Source organism: Protopterus annectens, chromosome 7.part0, assembly GCF_019279795.1.
Source record: "Protopterus annectens isolate FY-2018-M chromosome 7.part0, PAN1.0, whole genome shotgun sequence".
Classification (NCBI taxonomy): Eukaryota; Metazoa; Chordata; order Ceratodontiformes; family Protopteridae; genus Protopterus; species Protopterus annectens.
The window spans coordinates 1152595924-1152620986 of record NC_056739.1 but is presented as its reverse complement, the minus strand read 5'-3'; the positions used below and the strand labels follow the sequence as shown (position 1 = coordinate 1152620986).

The window sequence follows — 25063 nt, the reverse complement described above, 5'->3', positions numbered from 1 at the left end:
GTTTTGAGTGATGTTTTATTACTTTTTTCTTCAGGAAGTCATTTTACAGTTAGGAGTGCTGTGATTTAATTGATTGTCTTGAGACTTTTAGAAGGACCACTCCTTGTTTCCTCACCATTTGAACGTAGTTGTTAGATTGAGGTTTTTCACTTAAAAGTAATTGTTGGGCATAAGGCAAAACATGGAGTCAGATCTGTGTTTTCATTTATGCATGCAGTTTCAGGGAAAAGACAGTTCAGTAGAAGGGAAAAGATAATTTTGCTGGCTAAACATGAGATGTGCAGAAATAAGAGTTCTCAAGGAAAGGCTACAGAATGTTCCTTTTTAAGGGAAATATATATGTATTTGCAATGGAATGCTTGATAAAGAACAGACAGGCACAAAGCCTGACAACCAGGGTGGTGAATATGGCTCCCAGAGAAAAGTTACTGGACTGACGTAATATAATATGTATGGTTAGGATAGAGAAGCTAGTTGAAGTCTGGTACAAGACTTGTTCAGATATCGTTATGGAACTATTTTCATGCATTTAGTTATTTGATTCTGCTGTATGCCATTTGAATATGCTGCTGTGACATTTATATCTGCTGTTGTTCTATGTTATTCACTACACAAAGGTATTATTACCCATGATAACAGAACTCTGATTTTCTAAGAATGGTGACTGAACAGGCCTACTTTGGAAGAGAAAAATATTTTTCGGAACCCAATAGCTACTCTGGACATCTGTGACCAGAAAAAGCTGTAGTGAGTAACCCTTTCAAATGCTGTTTCAAGTGCAGCAGTCAGCTTAACTTCAAGGTTTCATTATTGCAGCATTTTATTTTTTTGTTAACCATTTACACAGACACTTTTTTCCACTCTAGCAGTAATTACAGCAGAAGTGTTTTGTAACAGACACTTCAGCAGCATACCAGTGTTTTCCAGATGGGAGACAGTCCGCTCCATACAGAAGAAGGCTACTGTCACTGACTTTACAGTTGCTCCTTACAGAGCAAATTTTTTAGTAAGGCACCCTTGGTATTCCAGATGTATACTTCATACAGAAGACAGCCACAGCAGACAGTGCACCCCTACATATAGAAATTGCACTGCTGCTCTGCAATCTGTTTATTCAAAACACTAAAAGCCTCAAAATCCATCAGCAGAGCAGCAGTAATTCAGAAAATCTACAAATTTCAGCAGTGTTCCTTCAGAACATAAAGAGACATTAATTATCCAGTTGACAGCAACATATTTCTCCCTCTTCACAAACTTTCACTTTTCCAGTGTGAAGTCACACAGCCAAGAAGTAAAAAAAATTTTTAAAAAGCTGCAGATGACAGGACACATTAATCGTAACGTTATGTAAGAATTCATTCTTGTTATATACTTTTTAGCTAAGTCAGATCATAAAAATTTAAATACATCAGTAAACGTCACAGGTATAAACATGTCAACCAATACTTCTGCAGTAAAGACATCAATAAAAGTTTGGTTTAAAGTTAAAACTTGGGGAAAGCAGTCTAAAAACATGTTTCAGAAATGTTCATTTAAATTTAAGGATTATTAGTTCAGGAATGTTTCATCTTTCCCAATAAAGTCACAAAAGCACACTGCAACAGACACACTGTCTCATTATTCACAGTGAGTCAGCTTCTATCAATATGGTTTCAGACTTAAGTAACACAAATTCTTGTTTACAGTCTTTAAGCATCAGTGTAAATGTTACAGCACATGTAATCTGAATTACAGTTAATTTGCAGTACACTTTCAAATACAAATGTTCAGAATGTAATAAATTCTAGTTTACATGTAATTCAAAGTGCAGAATTAAGTAGCATTTTTGTAAATATTGATGTAACATAGCCAGTGTATGTAACATGCAGATCTATAGAGGGTGTGGCAGTCCAGCACCAAGTCAGATTACTTATAAGGTTGAAAGAAATGACAATATTTCATTGCTTACAGAAAAAAAATATGGAATAATGTACCGATTAATACAGACAAATCAATTTCAGTTACAAATAGACCTTTACTAGAGGACACAAATGCAGTTTTGTCATGATTTAAAGGGTCTAAGATTACAGCAGTTAACAGTTCAAAGTGTAACAGCTCTGCACTAGGTATGGACACATAATCAGAGTTGTATGTTGTTTTAAACTTCAGTAACACGATTTATGGAAACAATAATGTTACAGAATGTACAGTAGTGCATACGGATGATTATGCAAATGTACAAAATTTAAAGAATTGGTTACAACAAGAACATGCAGATTTATGGGCTAAAGATAAAATAAATTCCAGTTCAAGACAGCTGAAATGCTCAGAAAGACATATTGGAAAGGCCAATGAGAAAAAAAGGTAACAGTATACATTTATGTTGTGTAGGGTATACCAGACATGACAGTCAAATTCATTCACAGAATAAAGAGTTTAGAGTTACAGATTTGGCAAATTAATTTTTTTTGTTATTGTTTTGTTTAGCAGACATTAAGATATTAGTATTATGGTAGTAAAATGTTGCAATGCATTAATAATATCTTGATACAAACAGAGACAAAAAACATTCACAGGTATTAAATGATGTTTTACTAATTTACAGAAAGTCAGTGCTACATTTTAGAAGTGATAGTACAGTCAAAATTTCAGATCCCATGCATGAAAGAGTGCATCATAAGTATTATGTGTCATTAAAGCCACATATTCAACTCCTGTTTTATACGTGCATAAAGGGCAGACAAGTAAAGTTCCAGAATTAGATCAGTTCATATCTTGTGGTAAATGTGTAGACTATATGAAGAAACTTCACATACTTGTATAAAGGTCAGACATGTTAACTTCCAGAATCAGATCAGTTCAACTCTAGTAATGTGTGTAAATAAACGGTTCAAGATTGTATGTATTTCATACAGAAATTGCAGTTTACCGGGCACACCAGAGGCACACTTACATAACTGAGTTATCAGATTACAAGCCAGCTGAGCAATCTGAATTAAAGACAGTACTGTATGCCATAAAATGGTATGATAAAGATCAATTTAATATTCTTAGTGCCAGGTTATAGAGTTAAAGTTCTTACTGTTTATCCAAGAAAATTGTAGACAGTAATGATAAATCTTTTCAGCGTTCAGTAGTACTGGAAAAATTAAATGATATCAGCTAAAGGAACTGCTATGTTAAGACAGTGGGTGGAGATTTACACACAGAACAGTATGTTAGAACCTGAGGGCCACAGTAAAAGTAGAAAGTTCAACAGTTAAAATTTAATTTTATAGAAGTGCAGAAAGTACAACAGTAAAGATTAATTTTATAGAGGTGCAAAAATGTTAAAATATTAATACACTGTTAGATTACTACTTTAGATTTGTTTGAGGTTATGACAGGAAAAAAAATGCCACTGAGGTTTCCATTTGATTTAATAATAAAGTTACAGCCTTTCCATTTCATCATAGTACATTATCAGTTCAGTTACAGACTTGCAAGAATGTATTTATTAGTAACATTAGTTTAATTCACTATAGTACATTATCAGTTTGTTTGCAGACTTGCAAGAATTTTAGCAACATATGTGTATTTCATGCAGAAAGATGTAAATAAAGTCAGTGTAACAAGCAATGCTATCAGTTTATAATTTTTAAAGTTGCAAATGTTATTTTAAGGACCCGATACTGCTGTTTTGTGCTTTGCAGAAATAATTTCCAGGTTGACTTTTCAGTCTAATGTTAAATACAGTTAAGTACATCAGTCACCCAGCCTTGCACAAGAGATGGAAAAGGGGAGGTTTGGAAGGCCTAAGCAAAAAGGGACACAGAAAAGGACACTTAAAAACAGCCTCCAGTACTTCAGCAGTGATTGAGACAATGCTGAGTAGGGCCTAAACTTGGCAAGTGCTGTGGTGTACAAGTTGACTATCTACAGAAAATGTGTTTCAGTTATCTAAATTATTTAAAGTCAATATGTGTAAGCTAAAGTCAGTATGTAAATGTTCCCGTATTTTCTCAGTTGCATAAAAGTATTAGTTTCAATTTATGGTTTTATCTATGTTCAGGCAATACTGACAGAAAAAATGTCCTAATAGCTCAGTTTCCAGAATGTAACATTTACCAGATCTGTGTTCCGATAACACTGGCAAAAGATATTCCTTTAGTATAAGTTTAGTTAGCTTCCAGAATATACACAGCTATGTTAGCTGTTCAGTATAAATATGTAATATAAATTTCAGTCAAGATTCAGAATATGGCATTCATACTCAGTTATGCATGTTCCGGAGAGTACATTTCAGTCAAATTTCAGAATATAACATTAATACTCAGTTATATATTAACAGCATTATGTAAACTTCAGTCAAGTTTTAGAATATGGCATTCTTACTTGGTTATGAGTTCAGTATAGTACATTTCAGTCTGATTTCAGAATATAACATTCTTACTTGGTTACAACATGCAGTTATATCACACTTCACATGATTCAGTCATTAGTTTTAAGGGTAAAGTGACAAGTGTTTGTAACAGGCTTATTTAAATAACTTATTTACAGAAAAAGTAGTAATAGTTATTCAGTGAACTCAAGGCATAACAGGGCAGTCTTAGTTTGTTAATTTACAGATTGCAGTGTACTTTACATAATTATTGTACATTAGACATAAAGTTTTGATGTGCTTTTACTCCTTGAAGGCTTCTGTGGTGAGCCGAGACTTTAGAGCTGAGCTTATTTTATTATTTTAATAAATTATTGGCTGGTTGTTTTTGTTTGCGGTTTTGCCTCAGTGGTTTTCATATAAAGTTAAAAAGACACTGACAGAGTAAGCAAGGGTATAGATCTGAAATACAGAACGCATTGGTTTAGTAAATTATTATACCATATAAATATTTACAGGATATTTAAGACAAATTTAGAAGGCAGACCTCTTATTATAGCACATAGAAATTAAAAAGGTAAATACAATTATTAACAAATCTGGCTGAAAATTTACAGACACAAGTTAATACAGTGTATATTAGTTATGCTTTAAGACCTGGGGTAACCCTCTAGTGCCAGTTTCAGTTAGGCTTCAGAATATAGCCATCATAATTGATAGGAGGTAGAATGAAAAAAAACGTAATGGACTAGACAGTACAATGTTTGAAGATTTGAATCCATGGACAGCAGGGAAAGGTTTCATTTGCTATAACAGAGAGACATCATAGTACAATAATAAACCAGTTCATAAGGTAGAAAACATAGGCAATAATCAGTGTAATTTTACCATTACAGTATACAGTAATAGAGGAAAAAATAGCCAGGTTTAACAGTTTAACTTGATTGCCTAACTTGACTGGAGACTTACAAAGGGAAGTTGAGGATGTGTATGGCATTTTCTTCATGCTGTTTCTGGAACAGCAGGGTTGAAAGAATTACCTGGCCTAATCAGTTTTAGAAACCACAGAATTAAGAATTAAGATGCACTGATTTTCAGAATAATGTGGATGTTTTAAATGCATCACACATGCATTAGAACTTAGACTTAAAGACTCTAAAGACTACAGATCTAGGTAATGGGGTAATCAATGGAACAGGTATATTTCCTGGATATGGAGATGTTAAAGCTGTTTGGAAATTAATAAATTAGCCAAGTTGCTGGAGGTATTAGAGTTAACAGTATATTTGAGACCATAAAGGACATTTCAATCTATCAGGACACATCTGCAGGTTATGAGTGAGTTGGCATAAAGCCCATATATTCAAACCAGATTACAGTATTTAGTAATACAGATATGAGGTAACTGCAAAAGAAGGTCCCTGTAAATTTTCATCAGGGACTTCAGGGGAGCTGTTAGATTGAGTTTTTTTACTTAAAAGTAGTTGCAGAATACAGAGTCAGATTTTGTTTTCATTTATGCATGCAGTTTCAGGGGATGACAGTTCAGTAGAAGGGAAAAAATAATCTTGCTGACATGAGATGTGCAGAAATAACCGTTCTCAAGGGAAAGTTACAGAATCTTCCTTTCTCAAGGGAAAATACCTGTACTTGCAATGAAATGCTAGATAAATTATAGACAATTAGGCACAAGGCCTCAGAACCAAGGTTAAGGGGTGGTGATACAGCTTCCAGAGAAAAGATACCAGACTGAAGTAATATAATACTTATGCTTAGGACAGAGAAGTTAGTTGAAGTCTGGTGCAAGACTAGTTCAGCTATCACTATGGAACAACTTCCGTGCTTTCAGTTATTTGATGCTGCTATATACCATTTGAATATGCTGCTGTGACATTTATATCTGCTGCTATTATATTACATATTATTCACTACAATAAACTATTATTATCCATGGCAACAGAACTCTGATTTTTAACAGTAGTCTTATGTAACTGATAAACTATTTTCTGTGGAGAGGTTGTGTTTATTTTAAGGTTGTGGGTCTTCCATAGTGTTTGAAAATGCTTTTTACAGTTTTTTTCTTTAAAAAAAAAATAAAATAACTTTTGTTGACTGGAAGTTTTACTGGCATTGTTGCATGTTTTTCCCAGGATAGGGGTGCCATTTTTTGCTTGACCATGGAACAGATTGTCACTCCCATGGCCCATCCTTCCTTCTTCCAGCCACAAAAAGAAAAAGAGCAAACAGCCTTTGCCGCCACAGAAGGGTAACAGTTTGCCTCAGCCACAGATTGGTGACTCAGCTGTGGCCATTTGATGTACCTCAGACCACTCATCTTTGACCCTGGATCCCTCTGGTGTAGCACCCACAGTCATTATGGACGAAGGTTTAGCCATGTCCTTTGTGGCTATTGGGATCCCTTCAATGGGCAAAGGAGAACTACTCATGTTGGTCCTGGAAGAAGGAACAGGGAAGGTGTCCTTGCTGTGTCTGAATGCTGTGCCCATCCTTGGGAAGCAGCAGCTGCCATTAGTAACATTGCTGGCCAAATTTCTTTGGATAGGTGTAGTTTACTTGGACTGGCTTAGGGCTTGATGTCAAGCTATTGAGCCTACTTGTAGAGTAGTTTCTTGTAAAAGAAACAGAGAAACTTCCTTTCCTGAAAAAATTCAAGATTCTGAATTTGAACAGGAAGATGCAGGGAAGAATTCAGGGTTTTGTCCTCAGATTTCGGATTCAGACTCTGAGGAGATCTCTCTTTCTGATTCTCCATGTGGGGTTTCTTTTTCTTTGAAACTATTGCTAGAATGGCCTAGTGTTTCAATGGGAGAATACTGGGTTTTCTCAGTCCTTCAAAATAAATACTGAGTTGTTGCAGAAGGATGTTCCATTACCTACACCCATTCCTGCTGTCCTGTCTGCTTTAGAGGATATGTGTCTTACTGCCTGCAATTTTCTTGATAGTCAGACAGCCATCAATAAAAAGGTAGATAGAATATATCCTATGAATTTTATACACTATTCCCAAACCTGACCCAGCAATTGTTGCCTTAGTTGACTCCTCTGCTGCTAAGCACTTAGTTAATTCCTTTCTTTCCCTTTCTAAAAAAAGATGGAACATTGATAGATATTGAAAAAAAGTGTAAACTTCTGTAACTTTGATTTTCAGAATTTTAAATTACCAGACTCATATGTTAAAGTTTATTCTGACATATTGTGAACATATGAGGAATGTTTTATCTACAGCTTCTTCTTGTGAAGAAAAATCTTCTTTAAATTATTTAGTTTCTTCTATTGCATAAGTGACTATTCCTTGATTTCTGATTAAGTCTGGGATATTGATGCAGGAACAAAAACGCTCAGAAGGAATGGAATAAAGCATTATTTGTGGTTTTACTCAATCATCCTGTTTATTTCAGTATTTGAACTTCAGCTGGTCTGTGAGAGGTGTGGGCATCTACATTAAGTTGCACTGGTGGGTGCTTGAATCGACTCTGATGATGTTGAATCCATCCTTGCCCCTCGGACCCTCCATGCTAGATAGCTGGTGTCCAGTTCCCTTCTCAAGACACTGATCCAGATCTGCCTGCACTGGAAGTTTTGGCTCCAGAGTGGCCAGACATAGCTTCTGTAGGTCCATCTGCATTCGAGGTTGTGGAAATGGTTTTCTCTCATGCAAGGGATCTGGTCTCTCCAACATCCTCGGATCCTACCCCTTTTCCCTCTGTGGTTCTGAGCTGTGATTCCATCAGACTTACTCCACAGCAGCAGCCAGTTCCATGTAACTTTTAGACTGTTCCCATGGAAGAACTACCCCTCTCTTCGGACACCTCTCCAGAACATTCCACTGAGGAGGTTCACTGAAAGAAAATGTGTAAGAGGAGGCAGCTAGATTCCCCATTGGAATGTCTCACTGAAGATACTGATTTTGATAAAGGGGTAGGGTCCTCCAGATCGGGTCTACTTCAAAACATTGAACTCTCATAACATTGAATTTCAAAACACTGAGACCATAACATCGAAAACCCAAAAAACCGAAAACAATGAAAGCGCAGAACACTGAACCTTTGTTTCATAAGATTGAAAACTACAGCTCACATGTAAATAACATCCCCTTCACCTATAACAACACCAAACAAACAAACACACTCGTTACTACATTTCTGCAGGGGAGCAAGCCCCCCCCCTGCACCACCCGTAATTTAAATATACCAACTCCTTGCACTGCAGTGTAAAAAAGTAATTTCCTAACCTCACTGTATCGCGATCACCATATAGAATATAAACATGATGTCTAAATCATTTACCTGTATGGCCTAAAAACACGTACAGATTGGTAAAATAAACACACTTTTCCCCTACTCACTTCTCCCAGTACTTCTCAGAACACTAACCTAACTTGTGTGAAAGCAACACATCCATATGTTTACATTCTGTAAGGTGATAATGTTACAGTGGGGTTAAGAAATTAATGTTTTTCTACTGTAGTGCAATCTACGAGTTGGTATATTTAATTTACGTGGGGGGCAGAGCCCCCCACATGGGGATGCAAGGGTTCTTGCCTCCCTGCAGAAACATAGTAAAAAGTGTGTTTCTTACTTTGGTGTTGTTATAGGTGGAGGGGATGTTATTTACATGTGCGTTGTAGTTTTCACTGTTATGACGCACACTTTCAGTGTTCGGAGTTTTCGTTGTTTTGGGTTTTCAGTGTTTTGGGTTTTTGATGTTATTGTCTCAGTGTTTTGAAATTCAATGTTATGAGATTTCAATGTTTTGAAGTAGACCCCCCCCAGATCATTCCCCAATGACATCTCATTCAGAGAAATTTTGTCGATCCTTAAGCAGAAAGGTGAATGGTCCACAGATAATCCTTCCCCGGGGAGTCAGTATTTCTGGAGGATTTTGCTGCTGGCCCATCTATGTCTTGGTTGACTCCCCTGGCCAAAGAGTTTATCAACCTAGCCTTTCTCGCTGGACATGGAATGGAAAAGATTCTGTTGAACCTATCCTATGCTGTCCAGACAAAATTTTAGCCACTCCAAAAGATATACCCCAATGGAGCAAAGGAGTCCCTGTTGATGCAGTGATTGTGGTGGCAGCCACCAAAAAGGACCTAGCAGAACAGAGCATCTCAATCCACCCCCCTAACAGAGAGTCTAGGGCACTGGACAGATGGAAAATGCATGTGCTTGCTTAAACGATGTTTGCCTTAAGGTCCCTGAACTACCTGTCATACTTTATGAGGTTCCAGAGAGACTTGACCAAAGTACTATCAGAGTCCATGTCTGCAGAGGATTACAAAAGATCATCTTCACAGCTGCCTACTCTTTTATCTATTTCCAGTGCATCCATGAGGTTGATTTCTCATGCAGCAGAAGGTTACCTCACAGGCCGCAGTATAGGCATAACCTAACGAGACATGCCTGGATGAGATTATGGTGATTTTGCAGAGACTTTCAAGTCTTCTTTCATCAGTGCTGCTTTCCATAGAATGTCCTGGTTTGTCCCTTCTGTGAAAGAAACTCTCCCACAGTGAATGGGAAGGAAAGATATTGTCTGCTGTAGGAATTTAATTTGATTTTCTATTCCTCAGTGATCCTTTTCAAGGAATCAAAGAGGTGGCAAAAAATGTGGTTTGGTAAATCCCAGGGATCTTTCCAGGAGTCATGCAGAGGCAACTCCTTCACAGACAGGGGAGGGAGTTCGAATGAAAGACGCTGTCCTTACAGTAGAGGAGACCCGCAAAATCAGGATTCCTGAGTTTCCTTTTCAGATAGACCCTTTCAGCACTCCTGAAGTGCTGCCCAACTGCCTGTCTCTGGAGGCACCCAGATGGCATCTATATCATATCATCAACAGCTTAGGTTGTCGAATCCTAAAACATCGACACCTAAGCGTCAAAAGACAATCGCAAATGGCAGGATAATCAAATTCTTTCTTTGGGAAAGAATTTGCGTGGCCATCCATAAACAAAATAAACAAACACACCCAAACAAAGTGGAGAGCTTCACCCCCCCACACCCCCCCCAATGTGGGGGGCAGTGCCCCTCACACCCCCCCTAACTAAATACACCAACTTAGAGATCGGTCTACATTGGGGAAAGGACAAATCCCTGATAACAGCCATGTGAATTCTTTCCCATGGAAAGAATTTGATTATGTGGCCATTCACTATTGTCAGCTTTGAACACTTAGGTGTCAATGTTTGAGCATTCGACAACCTAAGCTGTCAATAATACAATATAGACCCCCCCCCCCCAGATGCCTGGGCCAGTATAACAAAATATTCCTGGGTGCTAAATATAATTTCCAGAGTTTACTTTATAACATTTTCCCAAACACCCACTTCCAAATGAAGGAAGCTTCCCAACATTCCATCCAGTTGGGGAGAAGCTGCAACTTAAGAAATTCAGAAGCTGCTGGACAAAAGTTATCCAAGGGGTCCCATCACACTAAACAGGATTCAGAACTTTCTCAAGGTTCTTTTTAGTTCCAACGATATAGGGGACCTCAGGCCAATTTTGGATCTAAGCAACCTGAACCAATTTTGGATCTAAGCAACCTAAACCAATTTGTGAGAAAATCAAAGTTCCATATGGTCATGGTTCAGTCTATTCTACCTCTGTTTCTCAAGGATGATTGGATGTGCTCACTTGATCTTTAGAATGCATACTATCGCATCAAAATAAACATACTTCTGAAGACATTTATGCTTTCTGCTGGGAGCCAGTCCACTGTCATTTTAGAACCTTGCCCTTTGTACTCACCACAGCCCCCAGGACGTTTACCAAGTGTATGGTAGTGGTAGCAGCTCATCTGAGATTGCAAGGATTCGTAATGTTGCTATATCTAGATGACTGGCTTCTCACTGCCTCAACCATGTATCATCTCCTAGAACAGTCCAGGGACTATTTGTTCCAAATTTTCCAGTCACTCTGCATGACTGTCAATATTTCCAAATCCAAATTGCTACCAGTACAGAGCCTGGAGTTCCTTGGTGCCCATCTAAACACAATAAATAAGATTGCTTCTTTACCTCTTTACTGTGTATGGACAATCATAACTCAGATTCATTAAGTTCTTTCTCATTCAGCTATTCCTGCCAAACTTATTCTTCAGGCTGTAGGTTCTTTGGCAATGTCTCTAGTATTAGTCTCATTAGCTTGTTACTATATGCATGTTCTTCAATGGACTCTACGTGTTCAGTAGTCTATTCTTCAGCAGCCCCTATCCTTTCCAGTCATACTTACTCCAATGTACAAAAGTTATATACGCTGGTGAATTTAGTTAGACAACATTTGCATAGGTTGGTCCTTTGTTCTGTCTCCCTCAGTAGCCACAGTGACAATGGATGCCTTCCATTTGGGATGGGTGGTTGCATTTCTTGGAATGGACTGTCCAAGGTAAGTGCTCCCCCAAGAGAACAATTTTTATAGTAATGTCCTGGAGATGAGAGCAGTCCTACTAGCATTGCAGGCACTTCAAGATACTCTCCCGTTAGGGACCATTGCGATTCAAACCAACAACATCTCTGTGGTTTGGTTCATCAGCAAACAAGGGGGAACTTGATCTTACCTCCCCTGCAGAGAAGGTATGAAAGTGTGACAATGGACAATCTTCTCCAATTGTTTTCTAGTAGCAGTGCTCATTCTGGAGAAGTGCAGAGTACTAGCGGACAATGCTGATACCTCATGAGTGGTCTGTTAATCATTCAGTGAAAGAGAACATTTCACGTCATTGGGGTCAACTTTGCTGCAATCTCTTTGCCTCTTCCCACAACTGATGCAGCGGGTACTTTACCCTAATCCCCACTTAAGGGGTGTCACTGAGAGATGCTCTAGTCCAGGTATGGCCCTCTGGTCTCCTTTACTCCTATCCCCAGTACATCTGATTACAAAATTCGTACAGAAAGCCAGCCAGTTAAAGAGCTTGGTTATCCTCATTGCCCTATTCTGGCATCACCTGGTCTGCTTCCCCTTCCTTTTGTCTCATTTTTGTTATCCTCCTTGGATACTGGACCCCAGTCTGAACCTTCTGTCACATCCATCTGAAATAAAACATCCCAATATCCCAACCCTCAAGCTAACTGAATGGTTTCTGCAGTTCCATTAATAGCCAGACAGCCCAGGCTTTTTTCCCTGGTATGTGATATACTTTTATCCTCACAAACATACTTAACTAAGAGGATTTACAAAAACATATGAAAAAGATTTTTTAATTTAGGCTCCGAAAAATGACATTGATCCATTCACTGCCCCTGTTTCTGCTGTACTGAAGTTTCTAACTTCTCTTTTTAAGGAAGATGCTAGTTTTTCCACAACCAAAGTACAATTGGCAGCCATACCAAATTTTAATTCGGAGAACAATGCATCTTCTTTGGCTGCTTCCAAATTATGTAAAGCTTTCTTGAAGGGTACTTACCTGCTTAGACCTTTAGTGAAAGATCCATCACCTCCATGGGATTTAACAGTAGTACTGCAAGGCTTAACTCAACAACCTTTTGAACGTTTAGCAAAAACTGACTTAAAGTACTTGTCTTGGAAAACAACCTTTTTAGTTGCTACTACTTCAGCTAATAGGATTTCTGAACTCCAGGATCCTTACATTGTATTTCATAAATACAGGTTGCTGTATACACCAACCCTTCTTTCCTGCGAAAAATGGCTCCCAAGTTAAATATAAAGGAAGCCATTCACTTGCCAGTCTTCTTTCCAAAATGTTCGAACAAAGGAAAATACGTACTACATCATTTAGGTGTGCATAGACAACTATATTTACGCACAGAACAAAAGATGTCAGAAAAGGGGACCAGTTGTTTGTTTCTTTTTCATTTAATCGATTGGGTCCTCCAGTTTTTAAAGTTACATTGGCCAAATGGATAACAAATTTGTATTTTCTGCATATATTCTTAACAAGGCCTCTCCTTACCAAAATCACCTAAGGCCCATTCTACTAGATCTATGACCAGATTGTCTGTCTTCTGGTCTAGAACTTCCATTTACAATATTTCTGCAGCAGCCAAATGGTCCAATGCTCACACTTTTATCACTCATTACAAATTGGATATAACTTCCAGAAGCAGAGCTGCCTTTGGTTCAACAGTTCTCTGGAATAACCTTCCATGAGGGCCATCCAAGATTTATGTAGCTGGAGACTCTATCCCATATGTTGACAAAGAATGAAAAGGACAACATCAGATTTTAAAGTTATGTACTAACCATAACTAGGGATTGGACACTCTAAATTGGCCGTAGGTGTGAGTGTGTGCATGTGTGTGCCTTCTGTGGAAGGGTGGGTGCCGGGCTGGCAACTCGACACCGTAAAACTCCACTGCCAATCATGAGCGGACAGGTGATCTGCTGTGGTGACCCCTAACCGGAAAAAAGCCGAAAGAAGAAGAAGTACTAAACATAACTAGGCATCTGTGTTCATTTTCATTTTTCCTCAACTCCCACCCTTCTTTCCTCATTCCTATCAACTTCTGGAGTGACCTGATGGAGTTTTGGGACCTATGGTTCCATGTCTGAGCCCTGGTTTAATTCCTCTTCTCTTCTTAGATAATAAGACCTTTAAGGCAGCATCCGTAACCCATATGTTGAGGCAGAATGAAAATGGACAACACAGATGCCTAGTTATGCTGAGTACATAACTTTAAATTTACTATAGTCAGATCATATAGCACTGCCTGTAGTGGGTGCTCCAAGGAATGTTCCAGTAGCTTTGTAACCTAGAATTCTCAATTAAACAACACAGAGCAAATGACTGTGATTAGAACCTACGGGATGGGTCAACAGTATGGTTGCTATAGTGAAGCCAGGTAAAATTCATATTTGCACATGTCCCCAGTACTAGACTGAAACATAAAAAGAATATTATCTGCTGCATATAACTGAAAAAAATAGTGGCTGTCCTGCAAGATACAAAGTACTTTTCTGTGCATGATTCAGATAAGGGCTTTTGGTGATCAAAGCCTGATGATGAGTGTTTTACCTATGGGAAGTCAGTTTTCTAAACTTTCTTTCCATTTGATATTTTCTCTGTGTTTCAGAAAGTTATTGCATTGATAATTGAAAGGCTTAATGGTGGTGTTAATATAATTGATGGGGCCAAATCAGTGAACAATATACTGTTAGAATGAGTTACTGAAGATCTTTGGACAGAACAATCCCAAGATGAATAGGAATATGAGTAAGGGTAACATCAAAAATAGAGTTGTAATTCGAGTCATGTTTTGTTGTCAGAAGCCTTGAAATCAGATACAAAGATGCGGAGAGGCATAGTGTTGTAACACTGATCTGAGGAAAAGCGTGTTCTCTTGAGATGTCTAGGACTGATTGTAGTGTCTAAGCAAATTTGATGGAAATGAGTTTGTCATTAAGGAAATTATCGGAACATGCTCTGTACTCCAGTACCTATAGTGTAAGGAAGTAGCTTTGAAGCACTTTTACTGAAGCAGCTGTACTGAAGTATTTTGATGTAAATGTCATTCATTCATCTTACAGGAAGATGCCAGTCAGAATGGTGGTTGTGCATTGCTCCGCAAACTGTAGTCCTATTGCTTGTGGATCAAGAACTTTTACAGAGTGGCAGAGGTGATGCATTCATAGATAAAATGAGCTTCTTAGCATATTATGTGTATGAGAACATTTCTATGATTTTGTTTATGGAAATTTTTGTTGGTGGAGAAGTACTATAAACTGCTGCTGAGCATATTTAAGAAGGCCTTGTACAAGGCACCACAGAGATTGCAGACAATGTTGCTGATACTGCAGAAGTCTGAATTAACTGTGTTGGGATCTTGCAAAGAAATGCATATGACAAATAATATTGAGTCATTCATATTTACTAGTACAGTAAAAGGTTTTGCTTGAGAAAGAACTGGAAGTGAATTAGGTAATTTTTACAGTTGTCCGTGATGAAAGTGAAATAGAGTCTGCTGTGGAAATTCACACAGTGTGATCCAGAGCTAAAGTTTCTTTGAGATGTTAACAGGGAAAGGCTGAGCTGAACAAAATTATGTTGTAAGGAAAGAAATGTGAAAGGTTGACCAGAACAAAAGTTTTTTATAACCAAAGAAATTCAGTGGTGATCATCATATTCACTGTTTCAGTAGCCTATGGACTGTATCCTGTCAAGGATATAGTGACTGGTCAGCTTCCAAAAGCTTTTATCCCCCTCCCATAGTGTCAGTCTGGCTGCATGTAGGATTAACCTATTTTGAAGGGAGCTATATAGAAAATCAAAGTGACTAAAAATCTTCAGAACTTCCTTGCCACCTCAAGGAACAACCGAGAGGCTTCACAGGAATAGCAACTGTGTATATGCTTCATTTCTGTCAGATCAGTCCCCATAGGTGAACCCTTCCAAAGAGAAAATATTTTTATGTATTTTATGTTTTCTGAAGATTGCTGACAATTTTATTAACATCAGAAGTTCCTTGTCAGAAACTGTTACTTTTAAAACAGTCTGTTTTTGTGAGAAAAAACATTCTGCTTTTGACAACCATAAGATTTTAAAGCTTGGGGATTGATTTTATGTACACATTTTGATTGATGGTGTTATATTAAGCAGTGTGAAGTGTATTTCAGGGCTATAAGTGTATTGGTGCTTGATTATACTTTGTGACAACTTTTCTTCATTTCTTGTATCCTCTCAGTGCACTTTCTGTGAAATAGACTTGAGTCCTGACAGGATTTCAGTATACTACTTGTGCTTTTACTTTAGAATTTTGAAGAGAGATCTTATTTGAATCAAATTGCAACTAATTTGTCTCAAGTGTCTGAATACACCTTAAAAAATGTGTGTATTTGTGCTAGTACTGTTTTTAGGGATTCTACTTCAGCCACAGTCTTGAGAAGATTTGTCTGAATATGTAACCAAACGTTTGCAGATGACTTAAAGACAGCAATCCTGAACTCTCCTCCAGACAGAGAGAGGGATTTATTTGGGCCTTCTCCTATGCCAGTGCTCAAACAATGGAATGAAAAAGCTAAACTAATGCAGGAAGTTTCTAGGATTTTTCAAGTCCGTAAGTTATTTTCCAAATTCTCTGATCCTTTTTAAAGGCAAGAGTGCTGCTTGTGAACACTTGTCTGACTATTTAACGTCCATCTGACTCCTTCCAGCAGTGCTTACTAGCAATTGGGCATCTTCCCTGGTTACAGCATGGATACTTTTCAGTGTCTCAGCTGATGGTAGGTGACACTGCACTGGCCACTGCTGGTTCATCAGACCACTTACTGTTTTCTTCTAATCACTCTGTTCACTCTGTTGTAGCTTTGCTAGCCATTATGAATCTGGGTTCAGCTGTTTCAGTATCTGTTGTGGGCATAGGAAGACCATCCTTTTTAGATACTGGAGGCAACCCAGGAGGATCTCTTTAGTGTGGCTGGGGAAAGAGAACTCTTGCTCAGGATGATATGCTTTCCCCTTCTCTGTCTTCATCCACAGATGCCTGTAGGATAAAGAAATAAAAAAAAAAGAACCATTGTGACAATAAGGGCATTTTTATTATTGCTAAAAATTATGCTTTTTTCTTGGCCAAGAGTTTTTGTTGTAGGCTTTTAACCCTAGGTGTCAAGTACGTCTTGATATTCCCTACTCCTCTACTCATAGGAATTAAGATGTTTGTTCAATGGGTTCTGACTTAGACAAAGACAGGGTAGTGTCAGCTGAGGAGTTGATAGCCCAAGACTGATTTCTTTAGACAACAAGTCTTAATTTGAACATTTACAGACTTTCTTGTTTTCTGAAACTGTCTTCAGCTTGGGAGCAGGTGGATGTTAACTCCGAGTTGAGTAAATATTATGATTTATTAGAACAAGAAACCTTGCATACTGCACCCATTCCCTCTATATTTCTAGTCCTGAAGGATGCTTTTAATGCTGCCTGCAGTGCTGCTAATTTTCAACTTGCTCTACCGAGAAAGGCAGATAAATTTTATAAAGTTTCTCTAGATAATAAAATTAGCAGGCTGCAGTGTTGCAGCAGTTAGCATTGTCGCCTCACAGCAAAAGGCTCTCTGGTTCGAGTCTCGGCTGCAGTGCCTTCTGTGTGGAGTCTGCATGTCCTCCCCGTGGGCGAGTGACGTTTAAAGACATGCAGGTAGGTGTGTGCATGAATGGGTGTGCCTTCTTTGAAGGTTGGGAATTGGGCTGGCACCTTTGCATCGTAAAAATTTACTGCCAATCATAAGCGGACCAGCGTTCCGTTGTGGTGACCCCTAACTGGGAAAAGCCGAAAGACATTACTTTTACTTTCTCTAGCTAATAAAATGATTTTTTTCTCATTTCAGTCAAGATGTACATTGTGCTGATGGATGGACTCATAAGAAGTAATGTTATGAGGAGACTAATGAAAATTCAAAAAAGAAAGCTGATTTTTCAAAAAAGCGCTCAGGTGCCCTCTTCTGAATGACTATGCCAGAATCCAGATCAGCTTATTGCCTCCTCCTGCCCCAGCTTTTCTTCCTTTTTCCCAAAAACTAACTCTAAAGTCTCCATTTTGACAACTGGTTCAAACAAAAGGGTTTTTAAGGTGAGACAAATGGGTTACAGTTGGCAGTGGATAAAAAAGCCCCCCATCCTTTCAGGGGATTCTCTCCTCTTCCACCCAGTCAAATGGATACGTTTCCTCCAGTGCTCCAACATGTTAAAGACAGTAGTCCTAGAGCATGTTCTTGCAAATCAAATAGCAAAGGGCTTTTATTCCAGAATGTTTCTGGTCCCAAAAAGGCGCACTTTTGGAGACCAGTTTCGGATCTTACTTCACTCAGTCTTTTTTGAAAAGATTCCAAAGTTCAAGATGTTGACCCTTCAAACAGTATTGACTCTCTTCCCATATTAGAGTGTTATGGTAAATCTCAATGGTGCTTGCCATCACATTGCAATAGAGAGAAAGTTCAGGATATCTGTAAGAATTTGCGTGTCTGGGTCACTTTATCAGTTGTCTGCATTACCCTTTGGGTTCCCCACTGTACCAAGAGTGTTTACAAAGTGTCTGGCCCCAGTAGTGGCCTTTACAGAGTGCAAGACATCCACATTTTCCTTATTTAGATGACTTGCTTACTTGTGCAGAGTTTTTTTTCCTAGTTGTCAAATGTTCTTAACAAAGGTATCGTCTCTCACACAGTAGCTGGGGTTCCAGATAAATATGCAAAAATACTGCTTTACCCTGCCACGCAGGATTGTGTTTCTAGGTTGCCTAATAAACATTCTGTCTCAAAAGACTTTCTTTCCCTAGGAGAAGATGGATTTGTATCTGGAAGTTGATTTCTCGCTGCATTCTCGAGCTGCAACTAGAAAATTGCTCAGGGTATTAGGTCTGATAGCTTCTATGATTCTCATAATTCCTTTTGCTAGATTACGCATGAAAGATTTAGTGGTACCTCAAAAACATGTGGACTCTGTACTCTCATTGCCTGCAGTTTCAGATTTCAGTCTTGGAATTTATCAAATCAGAACTGCATTGTTGGGTGGATCAGATGACTCACAATCTAGGTCTGCCTTTTTCTGCACCCATGCCAACACAATCTGTACTGGCTGATTCCTCAAATTTTGCATAGGGAGCAATTTCAATGAGGATAAAAATGCAAGGACTGTAGGACAGTTGAAACAGATCAAAGTATGTCAGTGTAAAATGAATCTTGGCAGTAATTCATGCCATGAAGTCTCTGCATTATCTTTGGGACCCAGGTCCTTTACAGATCATGACAGATGTCAGCATGGCAATGTGGTACATAAACAGGGCACACCAAGTCATACCCCTTATGCTGGCTGACAATAATAGCTTGGGAGTTAGCTCTACTGCACTCTAACTCTTCAAGTTTCTTACATAGTGTTAGAGCAGAACATAGTGGCAGACAAGCTAAGCAGATCCTGGGCAGACCCTCACTAATGAAAACTCAGTTTAGAGGTCTTTCAGGAGTTGATCCAGATGTGGAGAATACCTCAAGGAGATTGGTTTGCCTCTTTTCAAGATGGACAACTAAACAGAATCTCTGCCAAGACCCCTTGCAAGTAGGCCTGGAAAACAAATGTTATTCATCATATTGATCACTGTTGCAGTAGTCTTAGCTGTATGGCTATATCCTGGCAAGGATGTAACAGCTAGACTGCTTCCAAAGCTTCAGGGCATCTTCTGCGCACCCAAACAGGCAGCTGGAGATAAGATGACAAAACACAAGTTGTGGTGCCAAGCCCTTCAGAGCTTTACTGCCATTGAAGAATATGTTCCTCTGAAGCTATTGAGCATTTTTGGTTGGCTTGTGCTGTTCCTTTGCTGTGCAGATAAGTTTCTAAAACCTTCCATTTCAATTGGTTGGTCGATTATTGATGCCTTCCTGTTCATGGAAGTTATTTTAAAACTAGGAGTCCGTGTTTTAATGGATTGTTATAAAACTGTGTTGTACTTTTAAATGAGAGTGCTTTTTTCCATGTCAGTTTCAAAGTTGTTTGAAGCATTTAAAAAGCATTTTTTTTCTGTGGAGAAATTGTTTACTTTACTTTCTGGGGCTGACAGTTGTGTTATTTTACTGTGTTTTTGTGTGCAAAAAAATTACTTTTAAAGACTTTCAATTTTTACTGTTTTTTGCTGTTTGTTTCCCCTCTGAAAGAGACAAAATTTTTAGACTGACCATGGAACAAATGGTCCAAAGGTCAGTCTTTCTTCCAGCCATGAAAAGAAAAAGTTACGCAAACAACCTTTGCCAGCACAGCAGGCTAGCAAATTCCCTCAGCTATATGTGGGTGACTCTGCTGTGGTCATTTTGTAGTACCTTAGAACATTCATGTTTTATCCTGCACCTACAGCCACTATAAACCAGGGATTAGCTATGTCCTCTGCGACTTTTGGAGTCCCCTCAGCGGGCAAGGGAGAGCCATTCTTGCTGTCGTAGGAGAAAGAACAGGGAGATCTTCATTGTTGTGTCAGTGTTTTACCTATCCCTGGCAAAGCTACTGCTGCCATTTATAACACAAGTCCCTATTATTTAAATGAAGTTTCAAAACTTCGAACGTGCCTTCATTGATAGCATAATGTCGAAAAGGCCAAATCCTGAACACACGGAAGAGAGATTTCTTTCCTAGGAAAAAAAAATCACTGGGCCGTTTTCGGGATTTGGACATTTCCTACACTGTGGTGCGATCTCGGAGTTGGAATATTTAAGTAGGGTGTGTGTGTGTGTGTGTGTGTGGTGAAGCCCCCCCCCCCACTTTATTTATTTTTTTTGCGGACCAGCGATTTTTTTCCCCCTAGGTTCTGTGTGTTCAGAATTTGACCTTTTCGACATTAAGCTGTCGATGAAGGCACGTTCAAAGTTTTGAAATGCTGTTTAAATAATATAGATGCTTATAACACTACTGGCTCCATTTATTTTCTGTCAAACAGAAAACTAAACATGTATCTATTCCTCCTCAAATTTCCTTAGACAGGAGTAGTTTAATGGATCTGGCTTAGGGTTCTATTCAGGCTTTTGATCCTTCGTATTTATTGCTTTCTGCTAAAAGAAAGGATACCTCCTTTCCTAAAAAGATTCAACATACTGAATCTGGACAGGAAGATGAAAGGACAGAGTTTTTTTCCTCGGCTTTCTGATTCAGACTTGGAGGAGAATGCAGTTTCTGATTTTCACATTGTCTTTTGGTACCACTATTTTGATAATGATGCAGCACTTCCACAGGAAAGGGAAGCAGGTTTTCAGACATTCTGAAAGAGATTATGACATATTAAATTTGTATGACCCTAAGTCTTGAACTATTCCTTCTGTGCTGGATGCTTTGCTAGATACTTTCTTTTTTGCATCTTTTGTACCTGTGTCACAGCCACCTGCGCCTAAAAAAAATTGATATGTGAATCTGGCACTTTATAACATCTAAATAGGCTCTCTCATTGGACCGAGATGCAGTGAGTCCAGTCTGGGACAGTTCCTTTTAGGAGGGTTAAACTTCATTATTTGAAGATGTACATAGTTTTGTGTCTTAGTATTAAATTAATAGGTTTTATGTGTGTGTTTGTGTATGTATGTATGTATGTGTGTGTGTTTTTGAGGGTTTTCAGAAAAATAAAAGGTCTTGTAAGATGTGACATAGTTTCAAATGGATATGTCAAGAAACAACTGTATAAAAGATTAACCTGCCAAACATTAGTGTATGCATGTAACACAGAAGCTGATAATAGACATTAAAAATGGCTGTCACACTTAACAGGTGGGAATAATAACTTCTTATCTCAAAGACACTTTCTGTATTATCATTAAAGGTGAATGGCTTCACAGATATATACAAAAAAGAAAGAGTAGTGAACTGTATTAAAAATGCAGAGTACAAATAGCTATACTACAGAAGACACATTTGGAAAGAAATGAATGTGTGAATTTGATAAAGAAAGGATTTCAGCATGGTTTTTCAGAAGAATATGTGGGACAAAAATAAAAGGGGAGTTACTTATATTACTTATGAGATGAGCTCCAGTAGTGGTGGAAGGGGATAAAAATATAATTACGGTATATTTGTAGTATTAAGGGACTACTGGCAAAGAAGAATGATTGTACTGGCATGTATTTGTATTCCACCTAAAACTGCTACAGTGGACCTTAAGAAACTTCTGGGAGAAATAATTGGCTTTCCACAGGGAATATTAGTTATAGGTGGGGACTGGAATGTGATTTGCAACAGCTGAGGCTGTATCTGGGTGTCCTAGAAGAGAAAATATAACAAAAGGGGGTAGATTTTTTGAGAAATTTATGAAAATATTTGTTATGCAAGATGTGAATTCAGTAGAATTTGCAAATTCTTCCCTAAGGTAGAAAACTGGGATAGGCTAGACAGAAGTTATGTTTCACAGGAACATATGCATTTAATTGAAAGTTTTGATATGCATCCAATAACTATTTCAGATCACACACCAATAATAACTAAAATAAAAATTCTGGATACTGAAATAAAAATGAGACGCTGATGGTTCCCTACCTAACTGTTAAAAAGACAGGAATGAAAGGAATTGGTAGTAGAAATTAGTCAGGAGTTATTAGAGAAGATATAATTTTTTTCTGAAAATATAGTTAGGGAGTGGGATAAAATTAAAGTAGAGTTTTAAAAATAGGATGCAAATATAAGAAAAAGATATGGTTAAGAAGTAGCAAGAATTATTTAGGGGGAATGACAAAGGTTAAAGTATTGCAGAATAGGGTGAATCTCACAGAACAAGAACAGGTACTTTTGCAGTGCTGAAAATGAAACAAGGGACTACTATATTAATATGCATGAGTTTAGAAAGATTGCTGTTAAGCAACTTTTTTTAATAATAACTCCACAGCACAAAAACCTTTAGCAAAATGGCTCAGACAACAGAAAGTCGAAAAGGTTGTTTGTAAGCTTAGGGAGCCTATAACAAGGAAAATAACCAGAGATTCTGTAGAGTATTACACATATTTTGGAAATTTTACAAAAATCCACGTAAAAACGGAGAAATGTGGAAATCTAGAAAAATACAAATGGAAATGTTAATGAAAGAATTAAATATGCATGGGTTAGAGGAAGATGAGGCTCAATTACTAACAGGATAGGAGGAGATAAGATAAGAACTGTGATGTATAATCAATCTATAGGAAAGTCCCCGGGAATAGATGGTATTCCTGTAGAAGTTTGGAAGTTAGGAGAGAAGAAAGTGATAAAGATCTGCAAGGTTTTCGTTTAGCATTATTTTAAAAGGAGGAGAAGCACCAAAATCCTGGAAGAAAGTGGTGGTGGGAGTAATACCTAAATTTATTTTATTTTATTTATTTTACATTTGTTGACTGTTAGCCCATCTGAGCTGATAGCCCTTTTTCAGCAGAGACCTGGGGGGAAAAGCTCCACAGTTTATAATGTGCAAATAACATTTATATTCCATACAGACTATTACATTTTAAGTTGTCAATAAGAAACATGTAACAAAGCTACAGAGTTTTGAATGTGATTAGCTTCAGATTTAGTTTTAGTAGATGCAGCATTTAGAGATATCTTAGTTAAGGAAGACACAGTAAGAAATGGTAAATAAGTGATATAAGAGTAAGAGTATGGTAAGATTGAGAGAAAAGTGTGAATACATAGATAAGGTGGCTATGTAGGTAACATGTATAGAAGCAAGCAAGTCTGCTGCGCTAGGATAGGAAGACATAGGTTATGAAGGGTGCATACAGTAGCAGGACCATTGACATTTCAGGTATTCTTTTGTGGCTGTTTTAAATCCTTTAACTTTGTTGAGAGTCCTTATTTCCAGTAGGAGTTTATTCCAGGATATGGCTGGATTATAGCTGTAGAGGTTGCAGCTCATTTTGTTCTTAGGTTGATGGATTTGTAGTAGGTCTTGGCCTGAGCTTCTAAGGGTCCTAGAAGGAGTATAGTAGGAAATTAGGGGAGATAGGTTGGGACAGTATGACGGTTGATATGGTATGGAATGGATAACCAGAAGCTGGGAGAGGAGAACCTGATAGGGAAATTATAGCCAGTGTAATATTTTTAGTTAGAGACAGTGATGAGATTTATAATTTTGGTTTGCTGCAAATCTGGCCACTTTGTTAGAGGGAGATTCTAACTTAGGAGTGATGAGTTGAGGTTTGTGAGGATTTGGGAGCTGTACATTAATAGATAAGCACGTGAGAGTGATATTTTTGCTTTGCTAGTGAGGAACTTCTTATTTGTGTATGAGTCCCAGTTTTGGTGAGTTTCCCTGATGCAATTGTTAACATGTAGTTCAAATTTTAATTGGTCATGAATTATGACACCTAGACATTTAGTGGAAGATTCTACAGTGTTAGGTGTGTTGTTGAGAAAGAGTATGGAGAATGTGGTTTAAAGGTTGTTTACATTTTTTGGAAGAAAAAGTAAGAGTTTGGTTTTATTAGTATTCAGTATAAGCTGGTTATTGTATAGCCATGTTTCAGTAGAGTTAAAGGAAGACTAAGTACGTGAAATAAGATCAGTGGAGTTGTCTGCAACAGAGAACTGTAGAGTTATCAGCATATTGGACAAGTGATGACTGAGGGCAGGATGTGTAGAGTAGGTTAGTGAAGATATTGAAAAGTAATGGACCAAGGATAGAACTTTGGGGAATACCAGTTTTTACAGGCAGAAGGGGGGGGGCAGAGAGCCACTTTACTGATTGCTGTTGATCAGAGAGATGGTTAGAAAACCAGGCAACTGTAGTGGTAAAGAAATTGAGGTTAGTCAATTTGCTGAGAAGGAGAGAGTGGGCAACTGTGTTGAAAACTTTTGATAGATCAAGGAATAAGCAGGAGACAAGTTTGTTGTTATCCCGAGCTTCAGAAGTAGTACTGATGAAGGATAGATGGGCAGTAGTAGTACTGTGTTTTGGGCGAAAGCCATGTTGTGTGGGGGGTGAGTACATTTTCTTGCAATAAGTGTTACATGACTTGCCTGTGTTTTTTTCTAAGATCTTTGAGAGGGGTTTGAGGATTGCAATAGGTCTGAAATTGGAGATGTATGTGGAGTCACCTCCTTTATGTACAGGTAGAGTATAGAATTCTTTCCAAATGGAGGGAACTTGAGGTTCAGAGATGGAATGGTTAATGACAATACCTACAGAAAGCTAAGAGCCAGAGAGTTTGCTGCTACCTGAAGGAAGTAGGGAGGGATGTTGTCAGTTGATGGAGAGCAGGTTTTTAGTTTGCAGAGTAGACATTTACTGTGTCTGGTGGGTACATGTTTTAGGGAAAAAGTTGTAGTG

The 25063-nt window shown here is 38.1% G+C and overlaps 1 protein-coding gene across 3 annotated transcripts in view; it reads left to right on the top strand.

Annotated features, from left to right (window-relative positions):
* BBS4 (Bardet-Biedl syndrome 4) overlaps window positions 1–25063 on the top strand; it is a 1226477-nt gene that overhangs the window by 30043 nt on the left and 1171371 nt on the right. Inside the window, exon 1 of one of the 3 annotated variants that reach the window (XM_044077735.1) lies at window positions 14913–14931. The exons of the other annotated variants lie outside the window; for them this stretch is intronic. The gene's annotated coding sequence lies outside the window, so the exon portion shown is untranslated. Of the gene's footprint in view, window positions 1–14912; window positions 14932–25063 lie in introns of those variants that run through there. 3 annotated transcript variants of the gene reach the window in all.